The sequence below is a fragment of the Podarcis erhardii genome, assembly GCF_964252035.2.
Source record: "Podarcis erhardii genome assembly, chromosome: 1".
Classification (NCBI taxonomy): domain Eukaryota; kingdom Metazoa; phylum Chordata; class Lepidosauria; order Squamata; family Lacertidae; genus Podarcis; species Podarcis erhardii.
Window position 1 is genome coordinate 63,669,650 of NC_138497.1, and position 13,993 is coordinate 63,683,642.

General features: G+C 41.9%; 1 long non-coding RNA gene across 1 annotated transcript in view; it reads right to left on the reverse strand.

The window, feature by feature from the left end:
- The window catches only part of LOC309327668, a 38,750-nt gene that overhangs the window by 7,675 nt on the left and 17,082 nt on the right, over nucleotides 1–13,993 (reverse strand). Inside the window, exon 2 of the long non-coding RNA XR_014150617.1 lies at nucleotides 4,058–4,123. This is a non-coding gene — a long non-coding RNA (uncharacterized lncRNA). The remainder of the gene's footprint in view (nucleotides 1–4,057; nucleotides 4,124–13,993) is intronic.

Consider the following 13,993-nt stretch of genomic DNA (forward strand, 5'->3'; position numbering starts at 1 on the left):
TGTATATCTTCTCCTTCGCCGATAACCTCACATTCCTCTTTCCACTTTGTGGAGTTTAGTGAACATCAAGGCCTACTATCCTTTCTACATACACACACACACACACACACCCTCCCCAGACTGTTTGGCTCCTCGTTGTATGAGAAAATTCTTTCTCCATCAGGTAGTTTACAAGGAGTACTAAGTCATTCTCTGGGACAAGTCTCTGTGTGCCTCAAACAGTGCCAAGGAGCACTGAGGGGAGGAAATATCAGTTAAGCACAAATTTGGAACTTGAAATTGCCAACATACAAATAGTAACCAGAGAACAGAACCTTGATTTGAAACATGTTTTCTTCCAGGAACAGGCTTCTTATTCCTTTAATTGCTACGCATCTCCCTATCCATTCCAGGAATGGCTGTGGGAAGTGTTCAAGGCATTCTTTACCAGCTCTCCCTGGTGAACCATTTTGCCTGGCATGCAAGGTCTGATCAGAGTTGCCAGATCAATATTTAATTTTAAAATATGGAGCCAGAGGGACACTGTCATATTCTGTAGCAAAGGTTCTCAAAGCTGTGGACCAGGAGTGCCTAACCTGTGGCTGTCTCTACATCTTGTCAGACTTCAAATCCATTCAGTCCCCGAGTATGTGACCCATGGTCAGCTGTGATGAAAGCTGTAGACAAAGATTATCTGGAAGGCCACTCCTGCTTTAGAGTGATAATCTAACAGAGGCACAAGTTCTTTTTAGAGGAGGGACACATTCACACTGTACTTGTAATGCACTATCATACAGTCATGGCTTACCCCAAAGAATTATGGGAGCTGTAGTTCAAGTGTGCTGAGAGTTGTCAGGAGACCCCTATTCCCCCCACAGAGCCACAGTTTCTGTCATTCCTTCTGAAGAGAGATTGATTATCAAAACACTCTGGGAACTGTACCTTTGTGAGGGGGGAAAGGGTCTCCTAACAATTCTCAGCATGTTTTATAAAAGTACAGTGTCCAGAATTCTGTGGGAGGAGGCCATGGCTGTTTAAAGAGGTATCACAGTGCTTTAAATGTATGGTATGAATGTGACAGAGGTTTGGACATCTCTTTGACCTGTTTTTATTTGTTGGAAGCCACCCAGAGTAGCTGGGGAAATATAGATAATGTATAGATAATAAAATCATCATTATCTGTTGTTGTTGTTGTTGTTGTTGTTGTTGTTGTTGTTGTTGTTGTTGTTGTTATAGTTATACCTTGGTTCGAAATCCCAACCTTGCATGTGGTTTTAGTCTGGGTCACATATTATATTCATTACTTGATTTGCACTACTTGATTACATAACTGTAAACTGGGTGACTTGAAGCTAAGTGCATGAATTGGCTCCAGGGGAAAAGCACTATGTCTGAACTGATGTTGGAGTTCTGTCTTCAATTTTATGAGTCATTCTGCCTCACCACCATTCTATGACTGGCTCCATCCTATGCACCCCATTTTTATGACTGCCCCAGCTGCTTGTTTATCACTGACTCCACCCTATGTAATCTTTTTATCACTGGTTCTGCCCCATGTTTCTCATGCTGGGATCTGCACTTGCAAAGCCATTTTGTGATTGGCTTTGCCACCAGCTGTCACTGTGTGACTGGCTCTGCACTGAGCCACTCTTTTAAATGATATGACTCAATAATTTCCTGCCCTCTCAAATGAGCCCTGAGAACAGAAAGTTTGAGAACTCCTCATATATGGCACATCTGAAAGATGTGCGAAGTTACCACTTGATACTGGAGTCATCAAATAATAGAGTGAACCATCTTGCTTTTTCCATGTGTTCAGTATGATAGTACTCTGTGATCCCCTGTTTTAAAATGGAGTCTCCGAAGAATTCAGCCCTATAACCCAAAGTTGGAAAAGTTGGTTTAGCCTTGGATATACAGTGTGGTCTCACCTTGTGGATTTCCCTGAATCCACAAGGCAAATGAGGACACTATTAATAATTAGCAGATACAGCTCGTAGGTAGGTTTTTACATTTCCAAGGCTGGAGTTTTTCTTCAAGATAAAACTTACAACAAGAACAAGAAAAAACAAAAAAGTAAACAATGAAAGGATTTCTTTAGACATAGGGCCAAACTACACATTATGAGAGAAACCCATGACTGGACTGCCCGATTTTTTTCTCTTTAAATGAAATGCAGCGATGGGTGGAGAAGGCAATTTGCTTTGTTTCATTTTACTTTTTCCCACAGTGCTATTTTCCAGATTAAAACCACCAGTCCCCCAAGATGTTTGTCCCAGAGGGCATTTCTCTTCACGGATTGTAAGCTACTCTGTCTCAGTTTTACCACCGCCCATCCGCCAGGGCACTATGTGAAAACAATGGATTACACTTCTTGAACTAGGAGACAAACTATTAACACTGTTGTGTTCACCCTAATACCTGGGCAGTGAGAGACTACAGGGGTCCCAGCACTTACCCAGGGTTCCATTTCTTTGCAATGAAGGTCAATGGAGACTGTGGTGTCTTTAGAACACATGGTTTTATTTACACATATATACAGCCCGAGCAATGGATTGAACAGCTCACAGCATTAACACTCCCAACAGATCTTGCATCCCCATTAGATTCCAGGGAGGTTCCCAAAGGCCATAGCTTTGAATTCAACCCACAGAGAAAAACAAGTCTCTTTCTCCCTAGCTTCCAGCCCAGCCAAACTTACACACTCTGGCCAACTCTGCTATTATTGTCCTACCTACAAGATGATGTCACTCCAGCCCCCCTTCCTCAGCCCCAATCCAGATCTGCTTTGGCATCAGAAGATTAGATCACAGATTTATTTATTTATTGCATTTATATCCTACCTTTCCTCTGCGGAGCTCAAGGCAGTAGAGATTCTTTCCTTCACAATGTGTCCTCATAGCTATTCTGTCTGTCACACTAATCGTGTCTGAGTAAGAATTTGAATGTGGGTCTTGTTTGTCCCTCAGACAAACAGAAAGAAAGCAGAAGAAAACTCTACCTGCTCCGAGAGAAGCCTCTCTCATTCAGAGATTGGCTCCACCCCAGGTGTTTTGTCTGAGATTGCCCACTCTCTGTTTTCCCGTAGAGAATTTGGATGATACTGTTGCCAACCCATTGCATTCCAGGGTTTTCTATTGGGATCTTTCCCCCTGAACCTGATTTGTTTTGCACATGCACACACATTTGCTTAAAATACAATTGCAGCACCGTTATGTCCACTGTGGGCTAGCAAAGCACAAATGAGGCTATTTGGGGCTACTGTGCCTTGACAATAACTTTCCTCCTTGCAGCTTCTCTCTCTAACTGCTTCCTGTGGTCCAGCATGGTTGATAAATTGCCTTGTATTTAGTCATTCCCTGCAATGTGGGTTTTTAAAAAAGAGCAGTTTCCTCTTATTATCCTCCTGCCACTTTCTTTCTTTTAAAATGGAACAAGCACATCATTTTCAAGGCAGCTCCTTGAACAAGAAAGGCAAAAGAAAAAAGTGAGCCTAGCCCAGGTGGAGTAGACCAAAAATGATCCCAAAATAGGCACCACTGCATGACGGGGCTCTCTGCTAGAAAAGCAAACTGAGGGACAATCCCATGTGTTTTTACTAAAGCTGTTAATTCACTCCTCACATCTCTCATTCAAGTCATCAATCACAACATAACCAAAATAGAGCTCAGAGCGCAGCTGCTAGCATGCCACTGTAAATGAACCTTCTGCCAATGGAGCCCTGCCCCGCCAAGTTGGCGTCATAGGAGAGGGGAAAACTCAACAGGAAAAATAAACTAATCAGGTACCACAGACCCTTTCCTTAAGGGGAAAAGGGCTACTCACTTTTAACTCTTTGTAAGCACATTCACCGGTAAGCCATTGGCTGGAAAGTAACCTGTTTGGGGATGTGGCCTTGTGGAAGCTCAGTAGCAATGACCTTTTGAAGAGAACTTCTCACCACGACATCACCATAATTCTCCACCTAGTATGAGCAATGTCGCTGTGTGTGGTTCTTTTAAAGCATAACACCTGTGAGGAGGAGTCATACCAACCATGTAATAACTCAAAAGCATAAAGTTAAAGGAAGCTTGCATACCTGTAGGGGGGATGTGATCATCATTATGTAGGCTGTCCCGTTCAAGAAGGCCATGGATTTCTTCTTCTGGAAGCAAAACACATAAAATTTGTTACAAAGGGAAACATCTGAACATCATGTATAAACTGGATATAAATGTGGCTTTGACAAGCCTCATCTTCTAAATCTGTAGCTAATTGTTTATTTGCTTTTTCCACAAAAGGTTTTTATATGCATTCATGTTACTATTGAAATAATTATGTATTCTAGGTTTGTTTTTGGTTCAGATTTACATATTTTTAAACAACATGAGAGTATATAATACAAAGTGTTGTTTTGTCCTTGTAATAATGTTACCACCTCATCAAATTTCCAGACATCCCTAACTAGGGATTATGAACAAATTTAATTCAGTTTGGATTCAAAGGCAAACCTACCGAAAATCACAATTTCAAAAACAAGGAGAGCCAAAACATAGCCTCCCTTCAAAACCTGCACACACCCAAATTTTGTGACACAGATCCCCCAACCAAACAACCTTTGCATATATTGAGGGAAAGCATACATAAAACTGAATATATTCATGAAAATAGCAAACAAAAAGCATTATTGCTTGCAAAAATGTATACCTTTGTCAAAACGGCATACAAACATATGTTTATTAGCAGAAATTCACAATAAAATGCTGGTGAATTTCTGGTGGTGATCGCACTAAAATACTGATTGGGAAAATGAGAAATTGAGAGAATTGGAATTGACAGATTTATCCAGCCCTATCCCTAACCAAGATTTTATAAAAACGTGTTGGCAGGCCAAATTAAAAAATGTCTCCTTGGTACTTGCTGAACAAGGCTCACTACTTCTTTTTTTGCTTCTTCTGGTGCTGCCCTCTTCACTTATGTTTTGTGATTCACAAGGTGATCAGATACAAAGGAGAAAATAACTAACATACCTTTAATAGTTGTGCCAATGAGAGAATCTGGGCAGGTGGGCCTGGCTGTGATGGCAACTCTCTAAGGCTAAGCAGTGCTGCACAGCTGGATTAAACCATCCTTTAAATTTCCCACAATTCCTCAGAGAGATGCTAGATTAGAGGCATTATGGGAAATTAGATATAACTAATTGGCATTACTCAGAGTGTTGGGTCTCTTTAAAAAAGAGGGTTGATGGAGTAGCATTGCTATGGCTGCTATCAGATGATAGGAGATGCTAATTTTGACCCTGCATACAAGGATGAGAAAAGCTATACTTGTTGAAATTCCTGAAAGATATAGGGTCACAATTTTTTTCATGTTAATTCACCCTATATGATCATTGTTATCAACACCATCATTACCATAATTACATTTGTTGCCCACCCTTCACCAGCAGGTCCCAGGGCAGGTTACAACAATTTAAAATTCAAGATTAAAAACAGTTAAAATAGATTACATACAGAGGAATAAGGTGGACAATGAAAACTCACATCTCAGGTGTCAAAGGCCAGGCTAAAGAGGTTGTCTCTTCAGCATTTGCCAGATGCTGTATGGCGAAGAAACCAGAAACGCCTCTGTGGGGAGGCAGTTCCACAACTCAAGGGCTGCCATAGAGAATATCCCCTCCTACTAACTGAAGCTTCCAAGTCATCTTTAAGGGCAGCCCCACATAGAGTGCACTGCAAGAATCCAGTCTGGAAGTTGCTAGATCATGGAATATCATGACCAAGTCATTTCTGTACAAAAGGGGCTGTGGCCATAACTGGAAATAGGCACTCCCAGCCACCAAGGGCCTCAAGTAACAATGTTGGACCCAGAAGTGTCCCCAGGCTACAAACCTGCTGCTTGCAGGGAAAGAAAGCAAATAATGTGGTACTCATAACATGTTTCTTCCAAATGGGAGGAAAATGGCACATTTACTGGGCACCAGGCTACACTGGGGAGGGTCAGTCAAACATCTCCCTCTACATGCTCAGACTCATCGTGAGCTTGATTAGGCTGTTCTTATGAATCTAAGTTTAATCAGTGCAAATCTTCCTGAATTAAATGGTGTTGCAAGAGGCCAGAACTGATGAATAGAATAAAACAATCGCAATCAATCAATCCTGTCATGCAAACTAAGGTGTTTTTTTCTCCCAAAAGGCAGTTTCCAAGACATCATTAACTTGAAGAAACTTTCACTGGGAACAAATGTGTCCCACTGCTGGTGGGGGTTTTTTCCACCTACAACTGATTCCAAAATTTGTAATTGCTTACAGTGATGTTTAAATTTACCCAAGGGTGGGCTGCAGTGAAGAAATAACATTGTATTTAATTATGTTTATTTTCCATAGAACTTGCACCGTGCCATCAAGTATTACATAAAATGAAACCTCTAAGCTTAGTCAAAACAATGAAAATGTGGAGGCATAAACCCACAGAGGCAGAGAAATTATCCTAGACTAGTGTTGCCCAAGTACCATATCACTGATTCCTATCAAGCCATCACAGGAAAATGGTCATAATATAGATTCATTATAGTTCTTCAACCATGAATTGTATGTTATGGATGGGTGACACACACACACACACACACACACACACACTCCGAATATCAGTACCACAATGATCACCACTAATAGACCATCCACCATTTATATCAAACATCTCACTTTGGATCATACCCAAGGAGCCATGCAAGGAGCAAACTTTTGCACATACAATAGGACTTTGTCTTCTCCTCCCCACTGAAGCTCCCATGCACACACCCCATTTGATCAGTGTGCTGATGACACCCGTTTCTATGGGTGAAATTCTTGCTGTCTCAGCTTGCCTGATAGCATGCTCCCCCCTCTTCCTCACCCCGTACTGCTCTAACAGGTCTCCTGATCCTCTACTGTGAGCCAATTGTGGGGGCACAGAGAGAGGTGGGGAAGCTATGTTTAATGTTTACATAAATTTAATGTTTACATAATTTGACTGTTACGTTCATGTTGTCAGGAGCTCAGGCCTACACTCGAGTAGGAGCCTGGTAGAGACACATGCCCGACTGGCATGTTCTCTCCCTCCTGGTCAATCGTTCAGGAGCTTCAAAAGCTTTCTTCAGCCCAAACATCACAGCGACCAATGCCAACAGACACCGGCACATTTAGGCATCCACAGAGTTCGTGCAGCTTGCGTAACAGACCTCAGCAACTCAGCATTTTGGCTAATCTACTTTATTTACATATAAACACACATGGAGCACTGCAACATGGCTCCCTCTCTCTCTAGCATCAGACAGCAAAGAGAAAAAGACAAAGGACAATAGTCCCACTTCACGGAACACAGTAACACAAACATCCTGTCTCCGTCACTTCCCACTCTGTGGAGTCAAAACATATACTGTCATGTGATAGACAACAATCCCATGACTGCAATCATGGAGCAGGAATTCTAACACATTACTCATTGAGCTGTGGAATGTCATTTCCAGAATCCATTCCAGTTTGGCTTCAGGGCTGATCATGGCACTGAAACTGCCCTGGTGGCCCTTGTTGGTGTCATTTATTGGGAGTGAGATTGGGGAGTGTGACCCTGCTTGTTCTCCTTGTTCTCTTGGTGGCTTTCAGTACTGTTGACAATTCCTCAGATGGCCTTGGTGGCTAGGAGTGCCTTTTCCCCCAACTCTGGCCGATTTGCCAGCTACAGCCCCTTTTCGACAGAGATAACTTGACCACTATAATCCATGCTCTGGTAAGATTGGGACTGGATTATTGTAATGCACTGCCCTTGAAGATGATTATTGTAATGGGGCTGCCCTTGAAGATGATTCAGTCCAAAATGGAGCAGCTAGATTGCTGACTGGGGTTCCGTTTAGATCTCACATAACCTTTGCTTTAAAACGTCTATACTTGTTGCCAGTTCATTTCTGGGCCCAATTCAAGGTGCTCCCATTGGTGTCCAAAGCCCTCAGTGACTCAGGCCCCAAATACATGAAAGCCCACCTCCTTCCGTACAGACCTAATCAAGGTCAATCTATGGAATTTTAACTGAATTAATTAGAGAAGAACCAAGGTGAATGACTGACAAAGTTAAATATGGCTACCTGCTAAAACATACTACATTGTTTCAAGGGAGGATTGCGGTTGATATTTTAAATTTATATTGCAATCTGGTTTACAAAATACTGCCACTATTCTGGAGCTCTGATTTCTTCCAAATTCAGAAATTAAGCACATATGATGAAACAAGGTGTCATTATTTCCATACTTGACTGAGCATAAACTAAACCCCTTCTCTCTATTTGCCTCTCACAACCCAACAAACTCTTTACTGTTCCTTCCTGCCTAACTTTTGCCTATTACATCTTAGAGCCATATTTATATTCCACTAATTGCAATATCTAATTGTTAGTTTTAAACCTACAGGAATCTCCATACTGGACATATAGAGTCTCGTGTTCCTCCTGTTACTCTGTTTATCCTGGGGAGAAAACGCAGCTTCATTTAAACTGAAGTGTGCATTATTAAGAGAGCTGAGACAGGTCCGATTTGTTCAAGTGCTTTATTACAACTAACTTAACTCCATATACAAAGCTGTCCCTACCTGATGACATCACCCAGCTTGACAGAACTTAACTTTTTCTACTACATCTCCCTTTCTCTGAAAACATTTCAAAAATATAATGGAAACTGTATTCAATTCTTTCTTTCTTTCTTTCTTTCTTTCTTTCTTTCTTTCTTCCAAAGGAGGTTTTAGCATCTAGATGTTCTACAAATCTAATATTTTTTGTGTGAAATTGAAGCATGCCCTTAGGATGAAGAATTCATTGTCTCCGCTGCACAAGGAACGAGGAGTCCCTGCACTAGTCTGGGCAGTTCTTTGAGCTCCCATATCTGGAATACAAGCCTCCTCCTGTGCAAAAATTGTGCCTTTGGCGATATTTTATCCGTTTATCTTTCCGGTGAAATTATTGTATATTCACAGCTTTTGAGTCAAATCAGCTGTAGTGGTTGGCAGGGTTGTACAGTCATCGACTCATGAGCAACTTTGGTGGATTCCACCCAAAAATTGTCGTAATTTTCTGGTGCAGCTGTAACTGCTTTTCCTGTATCTATTTTGGAGGTAACTCAGATGATTGATATGTATCTCTCTCATTGAGACATCTATGAAAGATGAGGGTTTGTTGCTTTCTTCTAGGAATGAAATTTCTTCAGAATAGTTTTGTTTTGTACCTTTGTGGGCTCCAGCAAGGAACCAACATGCTACCAAAGTGACTTTTCTTTGTGCATTTTTGCCAAATTGCTTCCCTGGCCAGATGAAAGCAGTGGAAGCCACTCATGCTTGCTTATATGGTTGTCCATGTTTAGTTTTTTGTAACCTTCTAAGTATGCGGAGTGTCTATGTCTGGCATCTGTTGATTGGGCTTGAGAGCCTTTTCAATTTATCTTTGTTGCTCATTGACCAACCTAGATTAATGAGCTTGTCTAATGGCCTTTTGAAGAGTCAAACCAGAATCCAGTGATTATTGTTGTGACAATTTTTCTTCGTGGAGGCCTACTGCAGCAGCCTTTCCCTATCTGATGCCCTCCAGATGTTTGGACTACAACTCCCATTAGCCCTCTAAGCATATCATGTTGAGGAAGGCCATACAACAGGATGGTCTCTGATTAGATTTTTTTAAAAAAGAACACCATAACCATAGGATTCAGCAAGTGTCAGAAAAGATGTGATAAAGCTAATTCCAGGTTCCCAGGGTCTTTGACTGCAGCGATTACATCGAGTCTCCTCATAAATCCTCTTTTTTCTTCCCCATGAAATGGCTTCTACCACTTCAGTATACTGAGTTTTTTTTCCTTCATAATAGTGACATCAGGATTTCATCAGCCTGATCCCTGATAGAATAAAGTACTAGGTTTTGTATGTAAACCAGAGACTTCTCCAAATTGGTTGAAGGGCCTAATCCACTTAGACTACATTCCAAAGGACTGGAAATTAAATTGTTCTGGTGAGGCAGTCTTTAATGGTTCCATTCTGACTGAGCCTGGAGTGTGTTGTGATGCGGTGTCAGGGCCTGAAACAGCTTGTTCTATCATTCTAGTTTCATTCCTTTTGAATGCCTCTTCCTTTTTCTTGTTTCCCCTTTCCTGGGCCTCAGTATATACTCCCTGCTTCTGTGCTCTTCCTGGCATTTACTGAGCACCTGAGCATTTAAGAGGTACTCTGCTTGCTTCAAGCTTACAGAATCTGGTTCTGTAGAGAGGTTAATGGCAGGATTTAGCCATTTCTGGTACCATTAAGAGAGCTGAGAAAAGTCTGACTTATTCAAGTGGTTTGTTACAACTACATCTCTAACAAAGCTGACCTTATCTAGCTGGCCAAAGTTAACTCCTACAAAGGGAAACACTGTTCACCGTTTAGCTCTGGTTGGATATCCATCATTCTCTAGTCACAGTAGCTTTAATGCAATCAGTCTCCAGAATATTTTTGTGGTTCTGAACTTCATACCAGCACTTTTGTAAATTACCCTTACTACACATAACTATAGTTCGCTTCCGAAATCATGTATGTCATTCGGGTACTTGTGTAATGACTTCTCAACCTTGTCCTTTGGATAAGCTATCCACACTTGTGTCTTTATCTAAACATATTTCTGTGCATCAGTTTTATGATAATTGTTGCTTTTCTCTGAATTTTCCCCACAGTTTTAAGCACTCTTCAAGTGAATTCAATGCTGAAGGAGACAGCAGTATCTGGCACAGAGGAATTAGAAGGGAGGTCCTGGCATCCCACAAATTTACAACAATGCAGTTCCTATAATCTCCAACTGCTGCCCAACATAGCTGGCACTGGTGGGAGTTGGAGTCCAATAATTACATTATAACAAACATTTATAAAAAGTTTATCCCAGCCTATGTCTGTAATGGATTTAAAATTAATGCTTTGTATGTTTTGTTCACACACACTTAAAAATATGAAATTGTTTAATATGTGTTTCTATGGTTAAATCACTCTGAGGTGTTTCACACAGAGCCGTTCTTAAATGGAATAAAATAACAAACAAACAAACATGGAAAACTAGGTTCTCCTAAACTGAATTATTCTGGTTAATAGGGTTCTCTGAAAGAAGAGGGGAAAGAAATCCTTCAATAACAATAGAGATTGCTGGCGTTAGGTGCTGCCAAATTGCAAACAATTCTGTTTTTCCTTGTTACTTATTCGTAGAGATTAGATTACCTTCCCAAACTCAGTGTTGCCATCCATCACAAATTCTGGAGAACAACACTCGCAAAGGAAATGCTCTTTGCTTCAGGGTCTCATCATCATTGTTTGGACCTTTCCTTTATGTAAGGCAAACAAAGAAGTCACATGAGTCAGAAAACCTTTTCATCAGGGGGCCGGTCCACTGTCCCTCAGACCTTGTGGGGGACCAGACTATATTTTGAGGGGGGGGGAGGAATGAACGAATTCCTATGCCCCACAAATAACCCAGATATGTATTTTAAATAAAAGCACACATTCTACTCATGTAAAAACACACTGATTCCTGGACCGTCTGAGGGCCGGATTGAGAAGGCGATTGGGCCTCATCCGACTCCCAGGCCTTAGTTTGCCTACCCATGGTTTAGACACTACTGGGAAAATACTGAAAGTAGAGATGCTGCCACAATGTCATTCAAAAAACAACAACAACATAAAATCAGAGGATTAAAACTGATGATGCATTTGACGTATTTTGTAATCTTTTTTTGAAAGGCTAGTGACAGTAAGTGTGCTTCTGAGGAAATGAATAGCACCCTACTTTGGAGCTCCTCTTTTTATCCCATTCTTACCTCCCTATCTATCTGAAACTAACCGTGCTTATCTTGGCAGGACAAGAGTCACATCTCCCAATAGCTCTGTTCAAATCGATGGTGCTGTTTCAAGTTTAAACTAGCCTTAAAGGTAAAGGTAAAGGTACTGCTGCCCGTACGGGCCAGTTGTGTCTGACTCTAGGGTTGCGCGTTCATCTCACTCTAGAGGCCATGAGCCGACGCCGTCCGAAGACACTTCCAGGTCACGTGGCCAGCATGGCGAAGCTGCAGCTGGTGAGCCACCAGCGCAGCACACGGAAACGCCGTTTACCTTCCCGCTATAAAGCGGTACCTATTTATCTACTTGCACTTAAGGGTGCTTTCGAACTGCTAGGTGGGCAGGAGCTGGGACAGAACGACTGGAGCTCACCCCACCGCGGGGATTCGATCCGCCGACCATACGATCGGCAAGTCCTAGGCACTGAGGTTTTACCCACAGCGCCACCCGCGTCCCTAAACTAGCCTTAGCTTTAGGGGAAAAAAGTTATTGCAGCAGGTTTATAGTTATTGTATGGAGTGAACCCAATCAGACAATCCTTCACCAGCGCGGGCACACTGAAGTACGCCCAGAGCTCTCCCTCGCCCCAGTTTGGTTCCCATTTCCTCAGTCACCCACAGGGACCATAAGCCATCCATGGCATGCACACATCTCAGTGCAGCACAAGGCTGTGGATTAGGTTTATACAGTACAGTGGTACCTCAGGTTAAGAACTGAATTCATTCTGGAGGTCTGTTCTTAACCTGAAACTGTTCTTAGCCTGAAGCACCACTTTAGCTAATGGGGCCTCCTGCCGCCGCGCTGCCAAAGCACGATTTCTGTTCTTATCATGAAGCAAAGTTCTTAACCCGAGATAATATTTCTGGGTTAGTGGAGTCTGTAACCTGAAGCGTCTGTAACCTGAAGCGTATGTAACCCGAGGTACCACTGTACTTATTTCATATTGCATAGTTAGTATTTGGAATGGAAGAACTAAAATAACTTAGATCAAAGGATGCTACTTTCTCTCCACATACCCCACACCTCCCCAAACACATTTTGGATGTTTCTCACGACTGCTAATTTGTTCAGACTTCTGCCTAAACCAAAACGCATTAACATTTCCAAACATCTTGTGACTGGTTTGGGCTTGTTCCCATTACTTCACATTCATTTCTGCACATATAATATATCAACTTGGTTAAACAAAGATGACAACCAAGGCTAAGAGTCCTGCTTGCAAGTTATTAAAAAGTCATCAATCATTCATTTCCTCTCCCCGCCTCCCTCGAAGATCTGTCTATAAATAGCCATTCTGCTGATTTAAAATCTAGGCAATAGACAGATACAGATATTGACATAAAATTAATTAAGAATCAGAATGGAATGGAATAATCAACCAGATGGTAAATATGTGACCCAAGGCCAGGAGACACAATCTGTTTACTAATGCCCAGTTGTGCATTAGCATCCAGCACAATAAATTATTTCCAACTCCTAGTGAGAATTTTCCCCCAACTGAACTTCATCAAAGAACATTTGCCAACAGGGGGGTCAGGCCAAAGGCCTATCTTGTCCACTCATAGTCTCCAACCAGAGTTCTGTACATTAGTCTCTAAAACATATGCGGAAAAGACAGAATAAAAATACTCAGGACAATGAGAAGTGCTTGACCACTTGGCAACAGAAACACTGCAAACCTCCCTTCATTTCAATGAGGCTTCCACATGAAAACTTCCCAGCAGACTCTGACCCAGGTTGATTAGTAGGAAGGACACCATTTTGATTTAATGCTTTGGGAATCAAACCATTTCAACCAGACCTTGACTATGGGTCTTGTGCAAACTTTGTTGATGACTAATATCTCTCTTTCTCTCTCTTCAGTGGACTTGCCCCATAGTGGCTCAACTGGAGTCACTTTTGGTTGCTCAATGTACACAGTGATTTGAACATCCATGGGGGACGGTAGGCACTAATCCCTAACCTCAGTTCTTCACCTGAATGCATGAACAGAGCCCCGCACATACAACTGTATATCTGGGCTTGGTTGAGGCCTTCAATATTCATAAGGGATAAGAAGAGCATAAATGATAAGAAGAGCATAAGGGAGAGAGCATAGCCATGGTAACTGCTCTGCCCCTACAGCAGGCATAGGCAAACTCGGCATAGGCAAACCACTGGTCCTGTTAGC